The sequence below is a fragment of the Salmo salar genome, chromosome ssa05 (assembly GCF_905237065.1).
Source record: "Salmo salar chromosome ssa05, Ssal_v3.1, whole genome shotgun sequence".
NCBI lineage: Eukaryota > Metazoa > Chordata > Actinopteri > Salmoniformes > Salmonidae > Salmo > Salmo salar.
Window position 1 is genome coordinate 7,718,155 of NC_059446.1, and position 14,135 is coordinate 7,732,289.

The window sequence follows — 14,135 nt, forward strand, 5'->3', positions numbered from 1 at the left end:
TGATCGGTTGTTGTTCTGGCAGCGGTTGATTTTGAGCCATAGACTATGAACGAAACAAACAACAACCCAATTACACGTGTATGCTTATGTGGGTTAATGATTTCTACCATTACGCATAGACGGGACTGTCATTTGATTTATGGATAATCGCTGTCATTCCAATGATAAATAGAATATGATGAGTCAATAGCTAGCTGTGCCTTTGGAATGTGTGGTTTGTCATGATGTGCCATTTAGTGGATAATAGCCCTGTTGTGTGACTGAAGCACAGGCTACTTTTAGCCCAAAGGCCAGCAGCTGGCAATATTGAGTCATTTTCATATTACCGTCCAAACGCATTGTATGCAGCCGGCAATAGGCTACATTCGTATCCCTCATGGACCAGTTCGTACTTAATTCATTCTCCATTCAAACTGCGTAGGCATCGATTTCCTCCTTAACTTTATTTAATGGTGAGAAGGAGGGGAATAAACGGAAAATATGCATACTTTCCTTATGAAACACCATTTTTCCACCACGATGCTAGTGGCTAAATGCTAATCACGGGATGTTGTGTATTGCCTTCAGTTCAGCCTGTTTTTTCACCTCTAACCTGTATTACATTAGTGGAAACCAATACTATTCTCACTGTGGGTCTGCCTGTTTTGACTAGCAGAAGTTACTTTTCGTAGCAGGTTAGGAGAATTTACGCAGCAGATTAGGAGAATTAGATGAAGAAAATGGTTAGGGTTTGCAACAAAAAAAATCCTGACTCAATTCAAACATATCTAGCTACAACCAGGTCTGCCCTGAGAACAGTCCTGGTTTCCACTAATGCGATGTTGCTAAAAGGAACGGAACCCCGTCTGATAGTTTCAACCTGATTGGCTGAACATGATAAACTATATCCGGGATTAGCATTTAGTCACTAGCATGGTGGTGGAAAATGGTGTCTCATAAGGAAAATACGCATATTTCTCCCAAATGTTCCCCTTCTCGTAATTAAATCAAGTTAAAGAGTCAATCGAAGCCTATGCAACCTGAATGGAGAATGGTTTAGATACGAACCAGTCCACAAGGGATACGAATGTATTGCCAGCTGTATACAATGCGTTTGGACGGTAAGATGAAAATGACTCAATATCGCCATCTGCCTGCCTTTGGGCTAGGTTACTGTACCGTTTGGCGACTTGTGTTTTGCATTCCTGAAGATAGAAATCAAAGCATAATATATCTGATGTTCCTAAAATATTATGTTAATTCACAACATTGTGATAAACAATCAAGCTCAATAAGGTTGTGACTTTGAACATCGAAACTCATAGTCAGCAGAGTCATGTAATAAATCTGTGGTGAGTTAAAATGGTCAGAGTTCTGCTGCTCAGTGCTCAAGTTCTCTTCACTGTACTGTCAGTGGCAGTGGCAGTGGCACCACGCTCATGTCGATTTGAATGTGACTTATCGATCTAATTCTCTCACGTCAATTTATCATGCTTTATATGGGTTCAACAGTATAATAATAATAATAAGATTGAAATACGTTATGGGTATTTGAGTAGAAGATCGTATTAGCAGCTCTCATGATTTGATACATATTTGGAGGATTGACATGATACTGTTGCATCTGCTACAGTATAATCTGATAATCTGTCAAAACATACAGCCAATGTCCTGTGGTCCCTTATGGTTCTAACCACTTCCCTCTTTTTGTTTCCTTTCTTCTTCAAAACGTCCTTTTACCCTGGCCTTTTAAAAAGAAAAAGTATTTATTTAACTACGAACAGTGGGTTAACTGCCTTGTTCAGGGGCAGAACAACTGATTTTTACCTTGTCAGTTCAGGGATTCGATCCAGCAACCTTTCGGTTACTGGCCCGAACGCTCTAACCACAAGGCTACCTGCCACCCCATCCTGGCCTAATATCCTGGCCTTTTATCCTGGCCTATTATCCTGGTCCATTTACTGCAGCCTGTTTAGATCAGTTGCCGTTTTACTACAACCAAGCAGGTCATACAGTATTTCTAGATTGAATGTATCATTATGTCTCTTCTCTCTGTATTGTCTGAGAGAGAACAACTAACCGAATTCAGTAGCCTCACCAGCCAATCTGTGTATTTCTAATGAAGAAGCAGCGTACTGTACTGTAGAGTGGATTAGGTTAGGGTGCTCTGGCTCCAGCCCTACTGTGGACTGTACTGTGGATTAGGTTAGGGTGCCCTGGCTCCAGCCCTACTGTACTGTGGATTAGGTTAGGGTGCCCTGGCTCCAGCCCTACTGTACTGTGGATTAGGTTAGGGTGCCCTGGCTCCAGCCCTACTGTGGACTGTACTGTGGATTAGGTTAGGGTGCCCTGGCTCCAGCCCTACTGTGGACTGTACTGTGGATTAGGTTAGGGTGCCTTGGCTCCAGCCCTACTGTACTGTGGATTAGGTTAGGGTGCTCTGGCTCCAGCCCTACTGTACTGTGGATTAGGTTAGGGTGCCCTGGCTCCAGCCCTACTGTACTGTGGATTAGGTTAGGGTGCTCTGGCTCCAGCCCTACTGTACTGTGGATTAGGTTAGGGTGCTCTGGCTCCAGCCCTACTGTACTGTGGATTAGGTTAGGGTGCCCTGGCTCCAGCCCTGCTGTGGACTGTACTGTGGATTAGGTTAGGGTGCCCTGGCTCCAGCCCTACTGTACTGTGGATTAGGTTAGGGTGCTCTGGCTCCAGCCCTACTGTACTGTGGATTAGGTTAGGGTGCTCTGGCTCAAGCCCTGCTGTGGACTGTACTGTGGATTAGGTTAGGGTGCCTTGGCTCCAGCCCTACTGTACTGTGGATTAGGTTAGGGTGCCCTGGCTCCAGCCCTACTGTACTGTGGATTAGGTTAGGGTGCTCTGGCTCAAGCCCTGCTGTGGACTGTACTGTGGATTAGGTTAGGGTGCCCTGGCTCCAGCCCTACTGTACTGTGGATTAGGTTAGGGTGCTCTGGCTCCAGCCCTGCTGTGGACTGTACTGTGGATTAGGTTAGGGTGCCCTAGCTCCAGCCCTGCTACAGCTGTGCAGGCTTTTACTGTAGCTCTCCTTATCGCTCTCCTAACATTACATGACAACCCTCTTTAGCTCAGTTTCACATCAGCCAAATCAGACTTGTCGTTCATATTTCAAACCCTAACAAACAAGCTCAAACAAAGAAGTAGGCATGACTAGCTTGTTATAAAACGTTCCCGTTTTTGAATTGAACAGTAGATTCCTCCTGACTGTTTTTACATCCTAAGTGGTATCCTATTCCCTCTACTGTATAGAGCCCTATAGGGCCTGGTCATAGGTAGTACACTATGCAGGGAATAGGGAGCCATTAGGGCCACAACCTGTGTTTGTCTGCTCTCTCTGTACCCAGTAGGGGGTTAAAGTAGGAGATGGACTGCTACTGTAACAGGCAGAAAACAGTGTGTGGTCTGTCCCTGTTTGTCTTCAATATTGCCCTGTTATTGTTGTTGGGGCTGTTATATAAACACTTCAGGGGACAGTCAGGGGAGTTGTATGGATCAACCGGTACGTTAAAAGTAGAGGTCGGCCGATTAATCGGAATGGCCGATTAATTAGGGCCGATTTCACGTTTTCATTTCAATTGGTAATCGGTATTTTATTACACCGATTTGCCGATTTTTATTTATTTTAATTATTCTATTTATATATTTATTTTTTTACACCTTTATTTAACTAGGCAAGTCAGTTAAGAACACATTCTTATTTACAGGAACGGTGGGTTAACTACCTTGTTCAGGGGCAGAACGACAGATTTTGACCTTGTCAGCTCAGGGATTCAATCTTGCAACATTACGGTTAACTAGTCCAACGCTCTAACCACCTGCTTTACATTGCACTCCACGAGGAGCCTGCCTGTTACACGAATGCAGTAAGAAGCCAAGGTAAGTTGCTAGCTAGCATTAAACTTATCTTATAAAAAACAATCAATCAATCTTAACATAATCACTAGTTAAATACACATGGTTGATGATATTATTAGTTTATCTAGCCTGTCCTGCGTTGCATATAATCGATGCGGTGCGCATTCGCGAAAAAGGACTGTCGTTGCTCCAACGTGTACCTAACCATAAACATCAATGTCTTTCTTAAAATCAATACACAAGTATATATTTTTAAACCTGCATATTTAGCTAAAAGAAATCCAGGTTAGCAGGCAATATTAACCAGGTGAAATTGTGTCACTTCTCTTGCGTTCATTGCACGCAGAGTCAGGGTATATGCAACAGTTTGGGCCGCCTGGCTTGTTGCGAACTAATTTGCCAGAATTGTACGTAATTATGACATAACATTGAAGGTTGTGCAATGTAACAGGAATATTTACACTTAGGGATGCCACCCGTTAGATAAAATACGGAACGGTTCCGTATTTCACTGAAAGAAAAAACATTTTGTTTTCGAGATGATAGTTTCCAGATTTGAGCATATTAGTGGCCTAAGGCTCGTATTTCTGTGTGTTATTATGTTATAATTAAGTCTATGATTTGATAGAGCAGTCTGACTGAGCTGTGGTAGGCACAAGAAGGCTCGTAAGCATTCATTTACATTTTAGTCATTTAGAAGATGCTCTTATCCAGAGCGACTTACAGTAGTGAATGCATACATTTCTTGTTGTTGTACTGGCCCCCCGTGGGAATCGAACCCACAACCCTGGCGTTGCAAGCACCATGCTCTACCAACTGAGCCACAGTGAAGATGTTCAAACAGCACTTTCGTGCGTTTTGCCAGCAGCTCTTCGCAATGCTTCAAGCATTGAGCTGTTTATGACTTCAAGCCTATCAACTCCCGAGATTAGGCTGGTGTAACCGATGTGAAATGGCTAGCTAGTTAGCGGAGTGCGCGCTAATAGCGTTTCAAACATCACTCGCTCTGAGACTTGAAGTAGTTGTTCCTCTTGCTCTGCATGTGTAATGCTGCTTCGAGGGTGGCTGTTGTCGATGTGTTCCTGGTTCGAGCCCACGTAGGAGCGAGGCGAGGGACGGAAGCTATACTGTTAAACTGGCAATACTAAAGTGCCTATAAGAACATCCAATAGTCAAAGGTATATGAAATACAAATCATATAGAGAGAAATATTCCTATAATAACTACAACCTAAAACTTCTTACCTGGGAATATTGAAGACTCATGTTAAAAGGAACCACCAGCTTTCATATGTTCTCATGTTCTGAGCAAGGCAAAACGTTAGCTTTCTTACATTGCACATATTGCACTTTTACTTTCTTCTCCAACACTTTGTTTTTGCATTATTTTAAACCACATTGAACATGTTTCATTATTTATTTGAGGCTAATATTTAAAAAAGTGTTCATTCAGTATTGTTGTAATTGTCATTATTACAAAAATAAATCAGCACATTAATCGGTATCGGGGGGTTGCCCACCAATAATCGGTATCGGCGTTGAAAAATCATAATCGGCCGACCTCTAGTTAAAAGTATTCTATTGTTGTATAACCGCTGTGTGTTGACCCAGTGTACTATATAGGCAATAGGGTGACAGTGGCTGTGATAGGGCCGCTGAAACAAGCTGGAAGTTCTGTAGATGTGGGTAGTGTTTTTATAACTGCATGGCAAAATGAATGAACTTGATGGAAGACTTGGTTATGGTTGAAGCCAAATGGATAAGGGATGGTCTATCTACCCCCCGCCCCTCCACATACACACATGACATGGCTAACCTCTCACTATGACATGGCTAACCTCTCACTATGACATGGCTAACCTCTCACTATGACATAGCTAACCTCTCACTATGACAGGGCTAACCTCTTACTATGACCTGGTTAACCTCTCACTATGACATGGCTAACCTCTCACTATGACATGGCTAACCTCTCACTATGACATAGCTAACCTCTCACTATGACATGGCTAACCTCTCACTGTGACGTGGCTAACCTCTCACTGTGACATAGCTAACCTCTCACTATGACATGGCTAACCTCTCACTGTGACATGGCTAACCTCTCACTATGACATGGCTAACCTCTCACTATGACATGGCTAACCTCTCACTATGACATGGCTAATCTCTCACTATGACGTGGCTAACCTCTCACTGTGACATAGCTAACCTCTCACTATGACATAGCTAACCTCTCACTATGACATGGCTAACCTCTCACTATGACATGGCTAACCTCTCACTGTGACGTGGCTAACCTCTCACTGTGACATAGCTAACCTCTCACTATGACATAGCTAACCTCTCACTATGACATGGCTAACCTCTCACTGTGACATAGCTAACCTCTCACCACACAGCACCAGTGGAGGTAATAGGATCAGTCTTGTCTGGTCTTCTACAGCAGGTGCTTCCCCTCAGAGCAGACATGAATCTGACATGTTAATATCCCATTACCCTCATTGAGGCAGCTGACATGTTAACATCCCATTACCCTCATTGAGGCAGCTGACATGTTAACATCCCATTACCCTCATTGAGGCAGCTGACATGTTAACATCCCATTACCCTCATTGAGGCAGCTGACATGTTAACATCCCATTACCCTCATTGAGGCAGCTGACATGTTGACATCCCATTACCCTCATTGAGGCAGCTGACATGTTAACATCCCATTACCCTCATTGTCAACATGTCAGCATCCTCAATGAGGATAATGGGAGGTCAACATGTGTGAAGTCTAGGACAAAAAGGCTTCTCAACAGTTTTTACCCCCAAGCCATAAGACTCCTGAACAGGTAATCAAATAGCTACCCGGACTATTTGCATTGTGTGCCCCCCTTCCCCAACCTCTCTTTTACGCTGCTGCTACTCTCTGTTTATCATATATGCATAGTCACTTTAACTATACATTCATGTACATACTACCTCAATTGGGCCGACCAACCAGTGCTCCCGCACATTGGCTAACCGAGCTATCTGCATTGTGTCCCGCCACCCGCCAACCCCTCTTTTACCCTACTGTTACTCTCTGTTCATCGTATATGCTTAGTCACTCTAACCATATCTACATGTACATACTACCTCAATCAGCCTGACTAACTGCTGTCTGAATGTAGCCTCACTACTTTTATAGCCTCGCTACTGTATATAGCCTGTCTTTTTACTGTTGTTTTATTTCTTTACTTACCTATTGTTCACCTAATACCTTTTTTGCACTATTGGTTAGCGCCTGTAAGTAAGCATTTCACTGTAAGGTCTACACCTGTTGTATTCAGCGCCCATGACAAATAAACTTTGATTTGATTTGAGGCTGCTGACATGTTGACATCCCATTACCCTCATTGAGGTTCTAAATGGCACCCTACTTTTCCAGAACCCAGTATTCCAACCCAGAGGACTCTGGTCTAAAGTACTGCACTATATAGGGAATAGGGTACCATAGGGCACTGATCTAAAGGAGTGCACTATATAGGGAATAGGGTACCATAGGGCCCTGATCTAAAGTAGTGCACTATATAGGGAATAGGGTGACATTGGGCTCTGGTCAAAAGCAGTCATCCATAGAGACTGTAGACGTGTTAGTCACAGCAGCATGGGACTCTGGCCCCATCCCACCTATAGAGACTGTAGACGTGTTAGTCACAGCAGAATGGGACTCTGGCCCCATCCCACCTATAGAGACTGTAGACGTGTTAGTCACAGCAGAATGGTACTCTGGCCCCATCCCACCTATAGAGACTGTAGACGTGTTAGTCACAGCAGAATGGTACTCTGGCCCCATCCCACCTATAGAGACTGTAGACGTGTTAGTCACAGCAGAATGGTACTCTGGCCCCATCCCACCTATAGAGACTGTAGACGTGTTAGTCACAGCAGAATGGTACTCTGGCCCCATCCCACCTATAGAGACTGTAGACGTGTTAGTCACAGCAGAATGGTACTCTGGCCCCATCCCACCTATAGAGACTGTAGACGTGTTAGTCACAGCAGAATGGGACTCTGGCCCCATCCCACCTATAGAGACTGTAGACGTGTTAGTCACAGCAGAATGGTACTCTGGCCCCATCCCACCTATAGAGACTGTAGACGTGTTAGTCACAGCAGAATGGGACTCTGGCCCCATCCCACCTATAGAGACTGTAGACGTGTTAGTCACAGCAGAATGGTACTCTGGCCCCATCCCACCTATAGAGACTGTAGACGTGTTAGTCACAGCAGAATGGGACTCTGGCCCCATCCCACCTATAGAGACTGTAGACGTGTTAGTCACAGCAGAATGGGACTCTGGCCCCATCCCACCTATAGAGACTGTAGACGTGTTAGTCACAGCAGAATGGGACTCTGGCCCCATCCCACCTATAGAGACTGTAGACGTGTTAGTCACAGCAGAATGGTACTCTGGCCCCATCCCACCTATAGAGACTGTAGACGTGTTAGTCACAGCAGAATGGTACTCTGGCCCCATCCCACCTATAGAGACTGTAGACGTGTTAGTCACAGCAGAATGGGACTCTGGCCCCATCCCACCTATAGAGACTGTAGACGTGTTAGTCACAGCAGAATGGTACTCTGGCCCCATCCCACCTATAGAGACTGTAGACGTGTTAGTCACAGCAGAATGGGACTCTGGCCCCATCCCACCTATAGAGACTGTAGACGTGTTAGTCACAGCAGAATGGTACTCTGGCCCCATCCCACCTATAGAGACTGTAGACGTGTTAGTCACAGCAGAATGGGACTCTGGCCCCATCCCACCTATAGAGACTGTAGACGTGTTAGTCACAGCAGAATGGGACTCTGGCCCCATCCCACCTATAGAGACTGTAGACGTGTTAGTCACAGCAGAATGGGACTCTGGCCCCATCCCACCTATAGAGACTGTAGACGTGTTAGTCACAGCAGAATGGGACTCTGGCCCCATCCCACCTATAGAGACTGTAGACGTTTTAGTCACAGCAGAATGGGACTCTGGCCCCATCCCACCTATAGAGACTGTAGACGTGTTAGTCACAGCAGAATGGGACTCTGGCCCCATCCCACCCATCACTGCTTCTACTGTTGAGTTCTAAACTCCAGCGATTCCAATATTTCTAGTAATTCTTCAGTTTAACAGTTCAGATAAATCATTTAGCCAGATGGTCTGCATTGTGTATAATGAAAACAGCATGTTCAGAACTGGGTGGTAGATAGACTATATACTGTGTTAAATAAAGCAAGTAAAACTCCTCTGTATAGGACAAATGTTAAGTCTGGGATGAGGAATTCTATTTAAATGCACTGTTGGTCTCAATATCAATGCTGTTATTCATTGTTATATGTTAGAGAGAGCAGTGTTTCATTTGAGCATGGTCCTGCTGGAATAGCATGTGGCACCTCTCCGTTTTGGACTGTTTCCTTCTGTATCCTATCTGTCGGGATCCGCTACTTTCTTTTCTATGTAAAAATGATCAATTAAAAGCAATCAAAGTTAATTTGAGTTGCCTCTTCGTTAATTATCCTGCCCCCCAACCCCTCCGAATAAAAAAACCCCTCCTCTCTCTGCTCTGATAGACATGAGCCTGCAACTCTCATCTCTACAGCGTTGCATTTCATCATTTATTTCCTTATAGAATCAAAAGGTTCTGGAGGAGCCTGCAGCACCCCTGATAAATTGAAATTAGAATTACTGCTGACTATTCAGAAATCAATTTTAAATAATTCAGAATAGCCTACAACACCATTAGACAGCCTGTAATTTAGCCACAGAGAATCAATAGCTTCTTTTTTTTTTTTTAAATAGCCTCCAGTCAGGAACACACAGCAAAATAGAACCGCGGGAAAACACAGGTTGGAAAGCAAATGGCTGCTGCTGAAAAGAGAAGACTCATCTTTCTGCTGTAGGCTACAGCAATATTAGATCAACTACCAAATATTGTTTTACAAAGTAAAACAAGAGAAAGATAGGCTTTTGGCACGAACGCACCGGCCATAAACAACGAGTGAGCCGGGCATCACTGGGGAGAGTCAGTAAAACTGGAAACCATTTTTAGGACTATCGTTTCCTCTTCATATTGTAGCCTCCAATGTCTCCACACACCTAGGACTAGGCTATTGATGGATTCAAGACAAGGTCTTTTTTTATTGATCTCATTGTAAAAGTAGCCTGTCATTTCAGTCATTTGTGCAGTATTAAAGATTCTGTCATGTAAAATGAAGTAAAATTGCATGAAATGCGTTTTATAAAATGCAAAATTTGCTACTAAAGCTACTCAAAATGTTCTCCATGTGTGCAACTTCAGTAAGTGCCTCTACTCTGGGGCGGCATGTAGCCTCGTGGTTAGAGTGTTGGGCCAGTAACAGAAAGGTTGCTAGATTGAATCCCCGAGCTGACAAGGTAAAAATCTGTCGTTCTGCCCCTGAACAAGGCGGTTAACTCACTGTTCCAAGGCCGTGATTGTAAATAAGAACTTGTTCTTAACTGACTTGCCTAGTTAAATAAATAAAACATTAAAAAAAAACTCTACTGCTCTATGCCACAACACAAATGTGATGATATGATTTATTATAAAGGTGATTAAAAAACAAAACAAAATGTGCATTCCAGTACCTCAGAGCCCCCCAGGTCACCCCTGCCTCTCATCTCACTTTTTGTTCCTGCACCTTCCGATTTACACCTGAAGCACTGAGCGAGAATACAGTCCCCCCCCCGATGGCGTATTCCAGCTGTTAAATGAGTTTGTTGATAGTCCTCTGTACTGTTTCTATCATGTCTGGACAATATTTTTGTCCATTTAGGGGGACCTCTTTTGTCCCAAGAGCACACCCAGTGGGCAAGCGTTCCATGTGGTCTATTTTAAATGAAGAGACTAATGTGTTGATGACAGTCTCGCTCTACAGTTCCTCTACAATACTCTCCTCATCTCTCCCCCTCCTTCGTGTTCTCTTGCCATGCTGTAACAACGGAGCACCATCCTCAGTATGTTATTGAGTCACAGTCACGCTGTTGAGACAAGGCCTTTAGTTGAACGGTAGCAGCAGCAACAGTTGTGGTTGCAATCAGTTCTCTACATGCGGGTAAGCTTACATGTAGGTTTGTAGTAGCCTACCATAACAAGCCCTGTTTGAAGACTGAGCTTGGCCATGCGTATTGTAAATTAACTTTGTAAATGAACTTTGTGAACAATATGCATTCAAGTGTGACACTTGTAGAGGAGCACAGATCATGAATGGGTGATGTGACAGAACTCTGTGGCTCTGCCAATCGACTTGGAGCACACTACCAAGTGGAGTGACATAATGTGCCCTCAGGATGCTTTCACACTCTCTCCCTCCCCAAGCTGCTCTCTCTCCCTCCCCAAGCTGCTCTCTCTCTCTCTCCGCAAGCTGCTCTCTCTCCCTCCACAAGTTGCTCTCTCTCCCTCCCCAAGCTGCTCTCTCTCTCTCCCTCCCCAAGCTGCACTCTCTCCCTCCACAAGCTGCTCTCTCTCCCTCCACAAGCTGCACTCTCTCCTTCCCCAAGCTGCTCTCTCTCCCTCCCCAAGCTGCTCTCTCTCCTTCCCCAAGCTGCTCTCTCTCCCTCCACAAGCTGCACTCTCTCCCTCCCCAAGCTGCTCTCTCTCCCTCCCCAAGCTGCTCTCTCTCCTTCCCCAAGCTGCTCTCTCTCCCTCCCCAAGCTGCTCTCTCTCCTTCCCCAAGCTGCTCTCTCTCCCTCCACAAGTTGCACTCTCTCCCTCCACAAGCTGCACTCTCTCCCTCCACAAGTTGCCCTCTCTCCCTCCCCAAGCTGCTCTCTCTCCCTCCACAAGCTGCTCTCTCTCCTTCCCCAAGCTGCACTCTCTCCCTCCACAAGCTGCACTCTCTCCCTCCACAAGTTGCTCTCTCTCTCTCCTTCCCCAAGCTGCACTCTCTCCCTCCACAAGCTGCACTCTCTCCCTCCACAAGTTGCACTCTCTCCCTCCACAAGCTGCACTCTCTCCCTCCACAAGTTGCCCTCTCTCCCTCCCCAAGCTGCTCTCTCTCCCTCCACAAGCTGCTCTCTCTCCTTCCCCAAGCTGCATTCTCTCCCTCCACAAGCTGCACTCTCTCCCTCCACAAGTTGCCCTCTCTCCCTCCCCAAGCTGCTCTCTCCCTCTCCAAGCTGCTCTCTCCCTCTCTCTTGGCTGTGTCCCAAATGGCACCCTATTCCCTATGTAGCACACTATATAAGGAATAGGGTGCAATTTGGGATGCATATTCCCTCTCCGAGCTTCTCTCTCCCACCCTGGGCCATGCCTTGTCCAGGGTCAGGCAGTAGAGTGGTAAACCCTGTTCACACATGTCACTAAGGGTTTCATCTAGCTGAATGTGATTTTATGGCTTCTGTTGATTTCCATTTAAAGACTTCGAGTGAGGGAGACGAGTCCTCTGAAACATTCAGGCCAGCATTATGATAGTAGCTAGCTAGTGGGGTTGAGGCTAGGAACTAGACCTGTTCCCATGCTCAGGCTTATCCCCCACATCTCAGGGACTGTCAGCCCATCCAGCTGGTCTGGAGAGAAGCCGGTTCACAGAGTCACACCAGTGTTCTGGAACGGATCAATCCTAAAACAACCCCAATCAGGACAGCAATATACAGTTTCTCCCTCAGTCCCAGTATGTGTCAATGAGATTAATGGCATGATGTGATTCATATGTAACACGGACAACAGATTGTATACAGGCTATAGTAACCCAGCATATACACTCTTAGGAAAAAGAGTTCCATAGGTTTTTTTTGGGCTGTCGCCATAGGAGAAACCTTTTGGGTTCCAGGTAGAACTCTTTTGGGTTCCAGGTAGAACTCTTTTGGGTTCCAGGTAGAACTCTTTTGGGTTCCAGGTAGAACCCTTTTGGGTTCCAGGTAGAACCCTTTTGGGTTCCAGGTAGAACCCTTTTGGGTTCCAGGTAGAACTATTTTGGGTTCCATGTAGAACCCGCTGTGGAAAGGTTTCTACATGGAATTCAAAAGGGTTCTACCTGGAACCAAAATCTTCAAAGGGTTCTCCTATGAGGACAGCCGAATACCCGTTTAGGGTCTAGATAGCACCTTGTTTTTTCTTAGTGTGTATGATGACATATGATGTATTGTCAGATTCCCTTCCCTAAAGACCTCTCTCTCTTGCTCTCTCTCTCTCTTTTAGGGTTAAGGTCAGGTTTAGTGTTAGACCTCTCTCTCTTGCTCTCTCTCTCTCTTTTAGGGTTAAGGTCAGGTTTAGTGTTAGACCTCTCTCTCTTGCTCTCTCTCTCTCTTTTAGGGTTAAGGTCAGGTTTAGTGTTAGACCTCTCTCTCTTGCTCTCTCTCTCTCTTTTAGGGTTAAGGTCAGGTTTAGTGTTAGACCTCTCTCTCTTGCTCTCTCTCTCTCTTTTAGGGTTAAGGTCAGGTTTAGTGTTAGACCTCTCTCTCTTGCTCTCTCTCTCTCTTTTAGGGTTAAGGTCAGGTTTAGTGTTAGACCTCTCTCTCTTGCTCTCTCTCTCTCTTTTAGGGTTAAGGTCAGGTTTAGTGTTAGACCTCTCTCTCTCTCTTTTAGGGTTAAGGTCAGGTTTAGTGTTAGACCTCATCAGACTTTCAATGGGTTGCGGGCGCCAGTCACACTGCCTTTAGTCACACCCCCTTTAGTCACACCCCCTTTAGTCACACTCCCTTTAGTCACACCCAACTGGTCGGCCACAGATGTGGCACCAGGTTGTGCTGGAGGTTGAGGGTGCAGGATCAGGGTAGGAGGAGAGGCCAGGAGTTTCCAGCAGTAGCAGCTGAGGCAGGCTGAAGTGGTTTCCTCCATCTCTCTCTCTCTCTCTCTCTCTCTCTCTCTCTCCCTCTCCCTCTCCCTCTCCCTCTCCCTCTCTCGCCCGCCCGCCCGCTGTGGGGCAGTTAACAGCCAGCTGCTGTGTATTTTTCCAGCAGGATCAACACTACAACATGTGTTTCCCATGATCTCACTTGGAAACAGGGGCTGGGGGGGCCGTCATACCGCTTCAGCCAGCCCCAGAGGCCTGCCCCCTGGGTACAGTATACCGCTGGGCTGGAGGGAGGAAAGGAACGAGGGAGGGAGGGATGGAAAGATGGGGGAGAGAGAGGATGGGGGAGGAGGGAGAGAAAGTGAGGGGGACAGAGGGAAAGAGAGGGTGGGGGAGGAGGGAGAGAAAGTGAGGGGGACAGAGGGAAAGGGAGGGGGAGAGAGGGGGGGGGAGAGAGAGAACACAACTTGTGGCTCAGAGACAGAAACATAT

The 14,135-nt window shown here is 45.7% G+C and overlaps 1 protein-coding gene across 3 annotated transcripts in view; it reads left to right on the forward strand.

Moving 5' to 3' along the window:
• Positions 1-14,135, forward strand: part of LOC106604185 (probable E3 ubiquitin-protein ligase MID2) — a 296,937-nt gene that overhangs the window by 138,775 nt on the left and 144,027 nt on the right. The window lies entirely within an intron of this gene.